The sequence below is a fragment of the Xenopus laevis genome, chromosome 7S, assembly GCF_017654675.1.
Source record: "Xenopus laevis strain J_2021 chromosome 7S, Xenopus_laevis_v10.1, whole genome shotgun sequence".
Taxonomy (NCBI): Eukaryota; Metazoa; Chordata; class Amphibia; order Anura; family Pipidae; genus Xenopus; species Xenopus laevis.
Window position 1 is genome coordinate 107,710,416 of NC_054384.1, and position 14,706 is coordinate 107,725,121.

General features: G+C 41.9%; 1 protein-coding gene across 3 annotated transcripts in view; it reads right to left on the reverse strand.

Moving 5' to 3' along the window:
- Window positions 1-14,706, reverse strand: part of mag.S (myelin associated glycoprotein S homeolog) — a 55,061-nt gene that overhangs the window by 25,664 nt on the left and 14,691 nt on the right. For 2 of the 3 annotated variants that reach the window (XM_041571719.1, XM_041571721.1), the window contains exon 2: window positions 6,416-6,469. The gene's annotated coding sequence lies outside the window, so the exon portion shown is untranslated. Of the gene's footprint in view, window positions 1-6,415; window positions 6,470-8,539; window positions 8,772-14,706 lie in introns of those variants that run through there. The other variant, XM_041571720.1, reaches the window with a different exon arrangement.

Consider the following 14,706-nt stretch of genomic DNA (forward strand, 5'->3'; position numbering starts at 1 on the left):
CATTCCTAATCCTGCTTTTTGTTGTTTTCAAGGGAAATAAGTTGAGAGAGATGGTGCCTATAGTAACAGTGGATAATAGTCTCTAGGAAGGGAGTGTGACTGTGGGATAGCAGGTATAGTAGGGAGAGATGGTGCCTATAGTAACAGTGGATAATAGTCTCTGGGAAGGGAGTGTGACTGTGGGATAGCAGGTATAGTAGGGAGAGATGGTGCCTATAGTAACAGTGGATAATAGTCTCTGGGAAGGGAGTGTGACTGTGGGATAGCAGGTATAGTAGGGAGAGATGGTGTCTATAGTAACAGTGGATAATAGTCTCTGGGAAGGGAGCGTGACTGTGGGATAGCAGGTATAGTAGGGGGAGATGGTGCCTATAGTAACAGTGGATAATAGTCTCTGGGAAGGGAGTGTGACTGTGGGATAGCAGGTATAGTAGGGAGAGATGGTGTCTATAGTAACAGTGGATAATAGTCTCTGGGAAGGGAGTGTGACTGTGGGATAGCAGGTATAGTAGGGAGAGATGGTGTCTATAGTAACAGTGGATAATAGTCTCTGGGAAGGGAGTGTGACTGTGGGATAGCAGGTATAGTAGGGAGAGATGGTGCCTATAGTAACAGTGGATAATAGTCTCTGGGAAGGGAATGTGACTGTGGGATAGCAGGTATAGTAGGGAGAGATGGTGCCTATAGTAACAGTGGATAATAGTCTCTGGGAAGGGAGTGTGACTGTGGGATAACAGGTATAGTAGGGAGAGATGGTGCCTATAGTAACAGTGGATAATAGTCTCTGGGAAGGGAGTGTGACTGTGGGATAGCAGGTATAGTAGGGAGAGATGGTGCCTATAGTAACAGTGGATAATAGTCTCTGGGAAGGGAGTGTGACTGTGGGATAGCACGTATAGTAGGTAGAGATGGTGCCTATAGTAACAGTGGATAATAGTCTCTGGGAAGGGAGTGTGACTGTGGGATAGCAGGTATAGTAGGAAGAGATGGTGCCTATAGTAACAGTGGATAATAGTCTCTGGGAACCTGTTGCACATCAGTCTGTAGTTGAGCAACAGCTGAAAAGCAATAGTTTGCACAGTCCATATTTAGATAAAAGATTCAGCTCATATTAACATACATATGAGTTATACACTAAATGGCAGCGTGTTGGGGGTATCCATAATTGAGAAGGATTTGGGGATTTTTGTGGATAACAAACTATAAAACTATAAAAAATATAGTTTGTCACACCTTCCACCTTAATTTCCAATAAAGGAAAGGTGTGCAGCAAGACACAATATTACCTGGAGTATGCAGTGCAGTTTTAGGGTGCTTAAGAAGGATATAAATGAGCTGGAGAGTGTGACGAGTCTTGCAAATAAACTGGAAATAGGAATTGAACAATGAAACTAACAGAAAAGTTGGGTTTGTTTTTTCTAGAGAAAAGGCATGTATAAGGCGACATGATTACTCTTTGAAAGTTCTTTAAAGTACAATATATAATTAGATCATGAAGGAACTTTAAACAGCAAAAATTGTCAGACAGTGCAAGAAGTTATTCTTCAACAGCAGCTGAAGAATTGTCTTTTGCAGCTGAAGAATTGTCTCCACCTCATTCTAATGTCACCAATGTGCCCAAAGGTCTCCTCCTCATTCTAAAGTCACCAATGTGTCCAAAGGTCTTCACCTTGTTCTAATGTCACCAAAGTGCCCAAATGTCTCCACCTTGTTCTAATGTCACCAATGTGCCAAAAGGTCTCCAACTCATTCTAACGTCACCAATGTGCCTAAAGGTCTCCGCCTCATTCTGTCACCAATGTGTCCAAAGGTCTCCACCTCGTTCTAATGTTACCAATGTGCCCAAAGTTCTCCATCTCGTTCTAAAGTCACCAATGTGCCCAAATGTCTCCACCTTGTTTTTATGTTACCAATTTACAGAACTGCCTCCATCTTGGCCTAACACAACTCTCTTGCACTAATGTCACCAACGTACCATATTCTTTCAATCTTGATATTCAACACTGTGGAACCCAATGCATTTGCCCTTGTCTTCACCCCCCACCCTTGCATAAAGCAAAAACTTTAGATAAATGATTCAGCACATAAATTCTTGGGGGGTAATATTCTTATTAGACCCCGTGCCAGTAAAAAGCCTTAGTACTGCATTGCACTGACCCCAGAGGAATCTTATACAAATGGTCTTTGTCATCAGTGTTGAACTCCAGGACACAAACACAGCAGTCATAGGAAAACCAAACAGCAGAGTAACAATGATCTTTAGAGAGAGGAAAAAGGGCAACTGTGCTGCCCAATAAAGGCAAAACAAATGGGCTGCAATTATTTTATGGAGAAATTGGTTGACATGCTTTGCATTCCCTTAATGCCTGTAGTGGGTTCACCCCTCTGCTCTCCACTCTCTGGTGGTTTTTTTCATAGGACAGTCAGTGCCATGGTGTTGGGCATGTTAGAGATTTATATAGACTATTAAATTTACTTCTTGTTGTGATACACTTAGGAAATTGTATGTGTCCCTAAACTTTTGGAATCCTTGATTTTACAACTACAGTAGTTCATCACCTTAAGGGATTACAGTATAAACCCTACTTGAACTTTTGTTCAGGATCACCCTTGAAGGCCCAACCTTTGGCCAGGACCCCCCCCCCCTTCAGAAGTAGAAAAATATTGATGTGATTTTAAGGCAGCAAAAAACATAAGTCAGTAAAAACATATTCACCCAACATTTCACCCTAACTAACCATCAAGCTGGGCTTTCAGATGTATTTAGGAGCACAAATGTCCATTCACCTCTTAATGACCTTCAGGCTTCCATCCTTTCTCAGGTAGGACAGCTTCATAATTCAGGAACACTGCTCTTATTAATAAAGTACTAATATTATTATTAGTAGTATATTATTAATTATACCTGTTGACTAATGCTTGGCCCAGCCTTCAGGTACCCCACCTGCACTGTGGCTATGTATACAGTTTTCCAATAAATGAAAAGTAGGTTCCTAACTGCCCTGTTGGATTCCTTTTGGAATGTTTACGTGGGTCTTCGCAAATTGCTAAATGATGCCATTAAATACACTATCCTTCTGTCCTGCCAATTATTGCCCAATGAAGCAGAGTTGCCAGAGTAATTACGAGTCCGCCATACTGCTACATTTTATAGACCTGTCCAACTCTGATAACACAGGAGGGGGGCAGGACAGGTGGCTGCAAGTCTATAAAAGCTAGCCCCAAAGAGTTGGAGCCAGGGGAAGAGAGAAAGGGTGAAGAAAGTAAGTCCTGTGTATATTTAGGCCTACCACCTGCTCCTGACCCGTCAGAGCTAAATTGATGGCCCAAACCTACCAGATCCACGGGTTTTGACCCAGTCTGTGCACCTCTATCATGTACAGAGGTAACTCATTTGCAAAGGGACCAGAGTTAAAGAAGATGCCAGCTTACAGAAGAGGCCCATGAAGCTGAGGAGACCACATTACACACATAATCCAGCTTCAGAGAAGGCCCAACGTAGAGCATTCTGTTGGTTTATTACTGAATTAGGGTGTTGTATGTTCCTAGTCTGACAGGTCAAATATTCACTCATCTGGTCACCTTACATGGTAGCAAGTAGTACAGTGACTCACCCCCCCCCTATTAACCTGCCACTTTGTTTTTGAAGTGTGGGAGTATCCAGAAGAACCCATGCAAACATGGGGAGAAGATAAAGGCTCAGACATCATCAGAGTTAGCCAGGAATGTATTAGGTTCGGGTTGGAGATAGTCTACTCACTGCACTCACTGACAAATTAGCCCAGCTACAGAGGATGCCCACCTATAGAGAAGACCCACTAACAGATACAGAGGAGGCCCACATACGAATGAGAACAGGTACAATGGAGGCACAACAGCTCAGAGAAGTTCAGCTAGAGAAGACACAAGGACTCCATGAGTGTCAACGCTTCACCTAAACTGAAAGCATATACAATTCTTAAATATTACAGTTATTTAACTATTACAGTTGCAGTAGACTGATCTATGTTCATTGCAGACTGCTTCTTATGGCCTCATTTAAGATAGGATCACCAATAAGATGGATGAAGCCCCTAGGCTCAAGGATTTTATTCTTCCTTAGTTTTGCATCACATTTGTATATTATTGTATATTATTGTATTGAAGAGAATCATATGCCAGTGGTAAAATAAGACCCACAATGTTGAAAGCCTTTATATAAACCAGTAGTTTGAAGAAGTAATGCTAGGGAATGTAGTCTGGTAATATTAGGCACGTAGAAGGTTGTCTATCTCCATTGCAAGCACAGACTTCATTTCCCATGACCTGGTTGCCCTACAATGCCTACAAAATACAAAGCAAGACATGGATTTCCAGCCTCCATGTCTCGACAAATGATAAACTATATGATATTAAAATGATAACGCTCTTTCACTCCTCAATGGAGGTAATTTAACCTGGGCATCATTTCATTCCACAATACTTTGCCATATCGCTCCTGACAAGGAGCCAATTTGTCTTTTTCCGTCATGACATTAAAGTTTTAGAAAGTACATCTTGCTCCGCCCATAAACAGACATTGACTTTTTACAGACTTTTTGCAGTAGGCAGTAATTACTAGAGACAATTACACCCTACACAGTGTTCCCTGTTTATTAATAGCTGGGGTTGTGTTAGTGAATCAGAACCCTTGTTAAACCAAGTTCTGTGCTGGATTGATGCAAATATGGCTTAACTCATTAGCTGCCATGGATGTACAGGTCTCTTGAAAATGTTACTATAGACACCATCTCTCCCTACTATACCTGCTATCCCACAGTCACACTCCCTTCCCAGAGACTATTATCCACTGTTACTATAGGCACCATCTCTCCCTACTATACCTGCTATCCCACAGTCACACTCCCTTCCCAGAGACTATTATCCCACTGTTACTATAGGCACCATCTCTCCCTACTATACCTGCTATCCCACAGTCACACTCCCTTCCCAGAGACTATTATCCCACTGTTACTATAGGCACCATCTCTCCCTACTATACCTGCTATCCCACAGTCACACTCCCTTCCCAGAGACTATTATCCCACTGTTACTATATTCACCATCTCTCCTACTATACCTGCTATCCCACAGTCACACTCCCTTCCCAGAGACTATTATGCCACTGTTACTATAGGCATCATCTTTCCCTACTATACCTGCTATCCCACAGCCACACTCCCATCCCAGAGACTATTATCCCGCTGTTACTATAGGCACATCTCTCCCTACTATAGCTTCTAAACCACAGTCACACTCCCTTCGCAGAGACTATTATCCCCACTGTTACTATAGGCACCATCTCTTCCTACTATACCTTCTATCCCTAGTCACACTCCCTTCCCAGAGACTATTATCCACTGTTAGTATAGGCACCATCTCTCCCTACTATACCTGCTATCCCACAGTCACACTCCCTTCCCAGAGACTATTATCCCACTGTTACTATAGACACCATCTCTCCCTACTATACCTGCTATCCCACATTCACACTCCCTTCCCAGAGACTATTATCCCACTGCTACTATAGCCACCATCTCTCAGAACTCAGAAATTTGGCTCTTAAAGTTACAGTGTCCTAACTACTCAACAGCAACCCCACAACTTTGGGTGGGGCGGGAGAAAGGGGGCCCAGAGTGGTAGCTGGCTGCCACTTTCTGACTCCCACAGAGCTAGCATGCTTTGGTGAGTGCACACATGTCGGTAAAGGGGAGGGTTTGGCCTGCAGCTAGGGGTCTGCCTCAGATGCGGCGGATTAGGGCCCAAGATTATTTTTTGTGGATGGGCCCCTTGTAGGGTTGCCACCTGACTGGTATTTTACTGGCCTGGCCAGTAAAAATGAAGCCTGATCCCAATGTTATTAATAGGGGAAATGCATAAAAATATAGGAAGGCCGGTATTTTTTTCAAGAAAAGGGGGCAACCCTAGCCCCTTGGAGGGTAGTTATGTTACTGGCTGCCACAGCTGCTTACTTCCCACAAGATACCTCCCACAAAACATCACTGCAAATCCAAGTTAAACACATCATCCATCATTCTGACATTTGCTGTAATTTGTCCTCTATTTTAATGTTTAACAACAGTTAATGAAAATCAGATGAAAGAACTTTACGGTCAATTATAGGGTGTGCAAAAACAATGATTGATTAGTGAAATGTTAACTAGCAGAACCATGCAAAAGCAAAATCTTATCAATGCAATTCGATTTTTCACTTTTTCAACCGATATTATCATCATCCTACAATGTTAAAAATCATAAGAAGAAATAATTGTGATGCAAAAGTAAAATACTGAAGCTTATGCAATTAGGAAGGAGTGATGGGATTACAATGACTCTGAGCAATTCATTTTGCAGTCTTATGAAACGTTCCTTAATATTCTGAAAAGCACAATCTTACCTGTGGAGCTCTAGGCTGCTTTTAAGTGTTGTCGCTTCAAGTAAAGTGCCAGATCTAATGGATAAAATAGAGAGTATCAGATGTAATACTGTACTGCGTCCTTACTCCTTTCCACCAGTGTAATCTGCTTCACAGTTCAAGCAATCTGTGCGCAACATATAATTATATAATTACAGTCATTAGCTATGAATCGTATCCATCACGTTCAACCGTTCCCTCACTGGCAGTTCCTGTTGTTTTGGTCCAGAAGATGAGGAAATCATCCAGTAAAACTTATTCCAAATTCTGACTACAAATAGGACAACTAATTTCACCTTGTTCCGTATCTATTATTTTATAATGTAACTAGTGTGTTATTTCTCTATTTTAAGCTTTCTACTGAGCCAACAGATGCTAGCTCAGCTGGTAGGATGTTCTATATATACATCACTGCCCTAGGAGAGCCAAGGAACTGTAATAAAAATGACATCAGGACTGGTAATGTCATGGATTTTATCCTAGTTTTACGAGTTGTAGGATAATCCATTCCCTTTGAGAAATAAGGAACCAAATCGGGTTATGGTGAGAAGAAGCCAAAACGCCCTTAACTAGCAATTATATGCAAAGTGATGCCTTCTGGAATGTATTTACTCGTCTTATGCCATATACACAGCACTGCCTAGATACCAAAGATGAGAGTTTTGATTCTCCCATAAGGCATCATGGGCGGAGACAAGCAAATCACTCCTTTATGTCCCTTTGGCCAACTATGCATCCAGAACCGCTGGTTTATAGCACAGATACAGCCTAATGGTTCAGAGCCATATATCCAAACTTGCAGACAGCCTGTTTCGATCTTGTTAGATCTCATCAATGCAAGATATTGAAGGCTTTTGAGAGATAGGACTTGGAGAGTAGCAAAATAAGAAATCAAATCTGGTTATGGTGAGAAGGGCTGAAAGGAGCCAAAAAGCCCTTAGCTGGCAATTATATGCAAAGTGATGCCATTCCCTTTGAGACTAACACCATTCCCCATATCTGTTTAATGTATGGTGTGCACCTCAACCATTTAACTGGGAAGTGGCACAGGTCAACAACATTTTTTATACTGTTAATTAAGATAAATATATTATCATAGTTACAAACACATTTGTACTACTGTAGAACTAGTATATATAAAGTTCATTCATAAGGAACATTTTGGTTGCATCCCTGTAACTGTGCACAAGCACAACATCAATCATTCATCTTTAGATGAGGAAAAGGAGATCTTAGCTACCTAGAGCAGTTGCCTTTAAGTTACCTAGACCAGTTGCCGTCAAGTTCCCTATGCCTTCAAGGTACCGACTACAGCTGCCTTCAAGTTACCTAGAATAGATGCCTTCAAGTTACTTAGAGTAGATGCCTTCAAATTACCTAGAGCAGATGCCCTCAAGTTACCTAGAGCAGATGCCTTCAAGTTACCTAGAGCATATGCCTTCAAGTTACCCAGAGCAAATAACTCCAAGTTACCTAGAGCAGATGCCTTTAAGTTACCTAGAGCAGATGCCTTCAAGTTTCCAAGAACAGAAGTTACCTAATGCAGTTGCCTGCACACTTAAACACAACATCAATTGAATAAACAATAGAGGAGGAGTGGAAGAAGTTTATTAACTACCTTGAGCAGATGCCTTCAAACTCAGACACAACATCAATAGACTCAAACACTAGAGAGGACTGGAAGACCTCTTCATACTTCCCTAGAGCACAAGGTTCTTAGATCAGATGCATTTAAACTCAGACACATCAGTGGCATTAGAGGACATGGGGAAGAAGTTTTAACAAATGTGTACAGCAGTTGCCTACAAATTCAGACACAGCACGAAATGCATTAAATACTACAGGATGAAAGGAAGACGTTTCAAAGTTACCTAGAGAAGTTGCCTTCAAATTCATAGCATCAATGGCATAAACCCTAAAGGGTTAGTAGAAAGAAGTTTTATAGCTACTTACAGCAGTTTCCTTTAAATTTACAGCATCAATGTCATCAAACACAAAAGGGTTAGTAGAAAGAAGTTTTATAGCTACCTAGAGCAGTTGCTTTTAAACTCAGACACAACGTCAATGGCATCAAACATTAGAGGAGGAGTGAAGTTTCATAGCTACCTAGAGCAGTTGCCTTCAGGCTCCAGGTTCCATAAAGACCTCTCTCCAGCAAACAAGAAAATGCTTAGTTCCACAGTATGTTAGTGTCTCCCCTCCAGAATAAAGGCTCTCTGCTGGGTACGGTATGACAGTAGGAGTTCTGAAATGCACATTGTCACATTTTCAGCAGGCACTGAACCCACACAGAAATTCCTATGTGTGTGTGTGCTGTGCAGAGATCCTTCCATAAAACTGGTAAGTAACCAGCTGCATGGCGATGGCATATAGCAAGTTACTCAGTGTTCTGCTGGTGTCTGACTGCCTCTGTGTAGGTGTAGAGGTGGGTGTGCAATCTGTGTCGATCCTGGCAGACAAGAGAGATAGAGCATCACACAGTCTCTAAAGGATAGCTACATGTGTGTGTGACCAGTATCTCACGTGTTACGAGTCAGATTAAGACTGTGAACATACTTTCATCCATCTCATTGCATTCTACAGATCATTAAAAATCTGAACCAGTGCCACGCCGAGTCATGTGTATTCATCTGCCTAGAGATAAAAGTCAGATTTGGAAAGAACTGTGACCTGCTACTAGCATTATTTACTCCCCTACTAACATTATTTATTGCCGATAGATGATAACTAGTAGTAGATACAAGTTAAACAACATTTATGTCATGTGCCATCTTCTCAAACACTGCATTGGGTGGTTTCATGTAAAGAGGAGTTTAAACATTCATGTCATTGAAAAAAAAGGTCTGAATGGACCATTGTTCTTCATCTTGGTCACTGCAGAATATTTCCCGTGGTTCATGCAAACAAAAGCCAGCCTCAGTGGATACCCAATGGGAGGTAGCAAGTTATAGCACAGACAGATAGCATAAACAAGTTCTGATGAAGGTACTGTATCACCATACCAAACAAATCATTAATTTCATTCCTGCCTCTATAGTCATAGGTTCTTTTTCATCCTTTAATTTTGTACAGCCTGATGCCTGTGCTTAACTGGTACTTTGCTTTTAAGTAAACGACCTATGTTGGTGACCTTCATCAGACATTGGAATAAGGAAACAATAGGGACACTGCATTCTTAGGATAAGAAAGCAGAAAGAAGAGCTGAAAAGTCATCCAGCAATGGGTTGGATAACTTAAAAGTCAGCTGTCAAGTCAAACCAGATTAAAGGATGGAAATCAATCAGAACATATGGCATTCAAGGTGGCCCAGTCAAAAGAAACACTGCTACCTCTTCTAGAATACTATTTTAATGCGTCAAAACAAGTTCCCGACCGTTTATTAGCTACAATGTATCTTCCTTAGGAGAATGGGAATATCATCTCTGGGTATCTTATAAATGTGGGTATACCCGTGTATGTGATTTGGTGGACCCCCACCAGCCAAGGCTCTAAGCCCACAGGGTGCAAGCCCCATAGGTTGGGGACCACTGCTTTAAGAGGTAATACTGGAAGTAACCCATAGGGTCGATGATTTAAGCTAGTGTTTGATTAAAGGAGTATGTCACCCCAAAATAATTTATGTTTTTAGAGCAGCAAGCGGCTCCAGCTTCAAGAGCAGAAAGGTTAGTACCATAGGCGTCACTTGCCAAAGTGGGGACTCATCTGGCTTAGCACATTGATAAGGATACAAACAGACACTATTCTGAGGATCTTTTACCCTGAGACTGGACACCTGTTGTGTGTCATGTTGGAATCCCTTCTTTCGATGTGACAGTAGGGGCCCACCTGAAAAAAAGAGCTTTGTGTAGCACATTTACAAAGTTGGTTTTCCAATTCACACCTTCAATAATGTAACCAAGCAACTAATGGCAGAAGTGCCAGGCCAAGCCCTAGGCAATCCCATGGAAAAGCACATGCACGCACCAGCTATAGCAAAGGGTAAAGATAGAACTGCTGGAAGTGGGGGACAAAAGGCCCAGAACAAGGGGAAGGCATCAAAAGGTGGTGCCTTAGGCATGACTATAAAGATTTTCATTCATCCAGGTCATGGTATATCTAGTATAGGTCAATCTAAAAACAACTGGACTTGCTGAGTAATCAATGAAGACGTTTCACTACTCATCCGAGCAGCTTCTTCAGTTCAACTGACTGGTGTGGGAAGTTTTCGGCATATAGGCATGTGCCTCGTCTATCTACCCCTAGTTCCAGGCCTTAAAGCCAGCTCCAATGAGTTTTGTGGTCCTGTTGTGACAGGATCAGCCAACACCTGCCTGAAAAAGTCCATTGGATCCATTGTGATTGCATGAAAAATACCAGGTTTAATTGCCAACCAATTTTTGGATAAAAGAACTACTTTTCAGAAACATAATGACCATTGTGTCCTCTAGTCAAAGACCCACAAAATAGTTCTCTCACCTGTAGCGGCAATGAAAATGATGGTCAGGGAGTAATGGTGCACACGTGTAAGCAAATAGCATGGCACGTTCTTTTCACCAACTACCACAAAGTGCTGCTGTAGTAAATGAACCAAGAGAATAGAATAAGTGAACAAGTGATATTACAGGGGAATTTGTATGTCAGCCCCTGTAATTCACTTGGCATTTTTCCCGGCACCTCCTCCAATAACTAATATGTCAGTGAGACAATGGCAGATTGAGCATGAAAATCACAGAGCTCTGGGCTAAACGCAACACACTTATCAAGCCCATAATAACCGTGTCCAGCCATGTGGATTCAATGGAGCTACACAGTGACAGGAATTCTTCACATCCCACCAAGGCATTCCAAGCACACGTCACACCTACACTTGTGGAAAGCAATAGTGGAACGGGCAGGGCACACACAAAAGATTAGTGTTGCTTGGCTGTGTGCTGCTACGCCAGTCTCATTTCCCATGTCTGGCAAGCTTATGCTGGAAAAGGTCAACTACTTGGAGAAAATGTTTCAGTAGCAGGGATGGTAGTGATCTGTTCAGTACACATATAACTATTAAGAGCCACAGTCAGGATCCCTCAATATGTTCCCTGTATGTTTGGGCCCTACACCACCTTCTGGGTCTGCTGTCCCTATTGATATACACCAGTTGTAAGGGGAGCTACTATGGGTCCTGGTGAAGGGCAGTCTTCACCGAACTCCAACACACCCAGCCAACCTAGTACATTAAAGCATGGTGAAAGGTAGTCTTCAAGGATATAAAACAAGAACGGGGCTATCCGGCACTCAGAGGAATCCACAGGGCCAAAACGCAGTTACAAAAATGTCTTTATTGATCAAAGTTAAAAGTATACTTTACTTTTTTGGGTGGATGGGCAGTCCGGGTCAAAACCAGACAGGTGGCAACCCTAGTCCAACCGGCCCTAGCAAGCTGGAATATGATTAGGAGGGGCCTGACTACAAAGATGATTTTTAAAAAGTAGCAATAACAATACATTTGTAGCCTAACAGAGCATTTGTTTTTTACATGGGGTCAGTGACCCCAATTTGAGAGCTGGAAAGAGTCAGAAGAAGGCAAATAATTCAAAACCTATAACAAATAGAAATGAATTAAAAAGTTGCTTAAATCAGTCATTCTATAATATACTAAAGGTTAGCTTAAAGGGATTCTGTCACAGGAAAACATGTTTTTTTCAAAACGTTAATAGTTAAACGTTAATAGTTTCCCAGGTGCCCCCAGGCATGTGACTTTTGCTGTGATAAACTTCAGTCACTTAGGGTGGTGGCAGACGAGGTTACTGGGAGAGATTAGTCACCCAGCAACAAATCGACTCTTCTCTGGTGCGACTTATCTCCCCTAAATGCCTTCCCGCCAGCTAGTAAATCGCGGCGGGATGGCACTCGGAACTCTTCACTTTCCGAAGTCTCCCATCGCCCAGTAGCCTCATCTGCAACCACACTTACTGCTACAATGCAAGTTGGAGTGATATCACCTCCTCCCCCCCATCAGCAGAACAATGGGAAGGTAACCAGATAACTCCCTGGTAGATATAAGAACAGCACTCAATAGTAAAATCCAGGTCCCACTGAGACACATTCAGTTACATTGAGTAGGAGAAACAACAGCCTGCCAGAAAGCAGTTCCATCCTAAAGTGCTGGCTCTTTCTGAAAGCACATGACCAGGCAAAATGACCTGAGAGGCACCTACACACCAATATTACAACTAAAAAATACACTTCTTGGGTTAGGAATGAAATTGTACATGGCAGAGTGAATTATTTGCAGTGTAAATAGTGTCATTTAGAAATAAAAACTACACCATAAAACTCAAGTATCCATTTCAAGGTTAACCACTCCTTTAAACACTGGCAAGAACAAAATGGTAGTGAGTAGAAACATCAGTAGGCGGTCTGTGTGCAATGCCATGGGCTGACAGCAGGGGGAGCTGATAGCCAAAGCTTTAATGACGGAAGTCACTTTGCAACAGTGTTAGCATTGACTTTATTAAATAATTCATTTTTCCCAGCAACTAGCTGATCCCTGCAATGTATTGTACTTAATTATAGGCCTCATTTCCAAATATCTTACAAACACAATTGAAATATTTCCCATTTACCTCTTTTGCAGCCTCCTTTTGATGCATTGTTTCCTTTGTCAGAACCAGTAGTGCAGAGAATACAGACACATACTGTTGCCAATATACAGTATAATCTAAATTTTATGTTTTTCGGGGGACCAGAAATGGTGTAAACTCCCGGAAAATGTAAAATCAGGGAAATGCATTACGCATTCATTATACATATAAATAGTGTTGAAACGATGAAAAACCGTAAAATTGGGGTATTTAAAAATGTGGGTTTACTGTATAGTATTGAGTTATAATTTCTTGTGCAAAATATAGTTTTTGGGTGGAGATTCCCTTTAAGAAAGGAATCAGGCCCTGAGCCGACGAGGAGCAGCTCACCATCATGCCAGCACCAGTGGTATTTTTGTCATTCAGTGTAAATGAGCTTTGGCAATGAAATACTGCCCTGAAAGACTGACCTTCTGTTAAAGTCAACAAATGTCTCTATTCAGACAGAGAGCTGCTAACACGAGGGCCGACAAGAGCCCAAGGGCACCGAGGATAATCAGCAGAGCCACCACCATCTCTCCAATTTCACATTTAATTTGGGGGAGTTACAAAATATGAATTATTTATTTTTGTTTAAATATTATTGTCTGGTGTTAACAAATGTCAAAGAAATTGGTCAAACTTTGTTCCATAGAGAGGAGTCATATTCACATTTTATTGCTGTTTTAGCTGTAATTGGCTGTCAAAGTCTGAGCGGTGAGAGTTTTACCATTCTCATTGGCTGTAAGATGGTCCATTCCTGGCCCATGAATAGTCTAACAATGTAATTGGATACAAGTTGATCTTGGAAGAAGAAGGGAGGACGTTTCCACACAGAGTACTTTAAAATCCAAAATCTTTATTGATCCATAATGATGGGCACACAGCACGTCAAGCTTAATGCGTTTTGGGCTCAGGCGCCCATAATCATAAGCCTAGGGATGCTAATGCTTACGATTAAGGGCGCCTGAACCTGAAACGCGTCAAGCTAGATGTGCTGTGTCCTCTTTTCTTCTTCCTACTCGTGGCTTTGTGTCCTTCGGCTTTTCGGAACTTTCACATTTTGGCTGTTCGGGACTTCATAATATGTCTTTGGCGCTCGCTTGCACTTTCAAAAGTGCAGCACTTGTCCCCCCCCCCCCCCGATGGTGGCCCTGATTTCTCATAACCCTAAGCTCAGCTTCTCAGCAGCAGCCCAGAACTCACTGAGCATGTGCAGAGCCACTGACACACAAAATATATAGGGAGCTAATGGGGGACAACTGTGAAGGCCTGGAGCATTACTGTTTTAGGGCTGAACCTGTGGGCTGGTACAGTAACATCAGTATATTAAATACAGCATTTCTGGCCATATTCATTTTTGTCTTTAATTCTTCTTTAAAAACAATCACGGTTTGTGAACAGGACTTACATCTCTTTTAACTTTCCAGAAGTGTTTTTTCCATCAATGATCAGCTATTGTAACAGATAAAAGCAGCCCAATATTGTGGCTGCAGCCTTCCTTTACAAGCAGCCCTGTGACCTAGGTAGGCCTGAACTGGTGCTTGCTTCCAGAAATATTTTATAGTTAATCATTTACTGCAGTGTTTGCGTAGCTAGAGATAGAGCTTCAGTCTTTGCTTAGTCACAGGTCACTTTTTTTTTCAGCCTGAAGGCTAATGACACATTTTCAGCCTCTGTATTTCC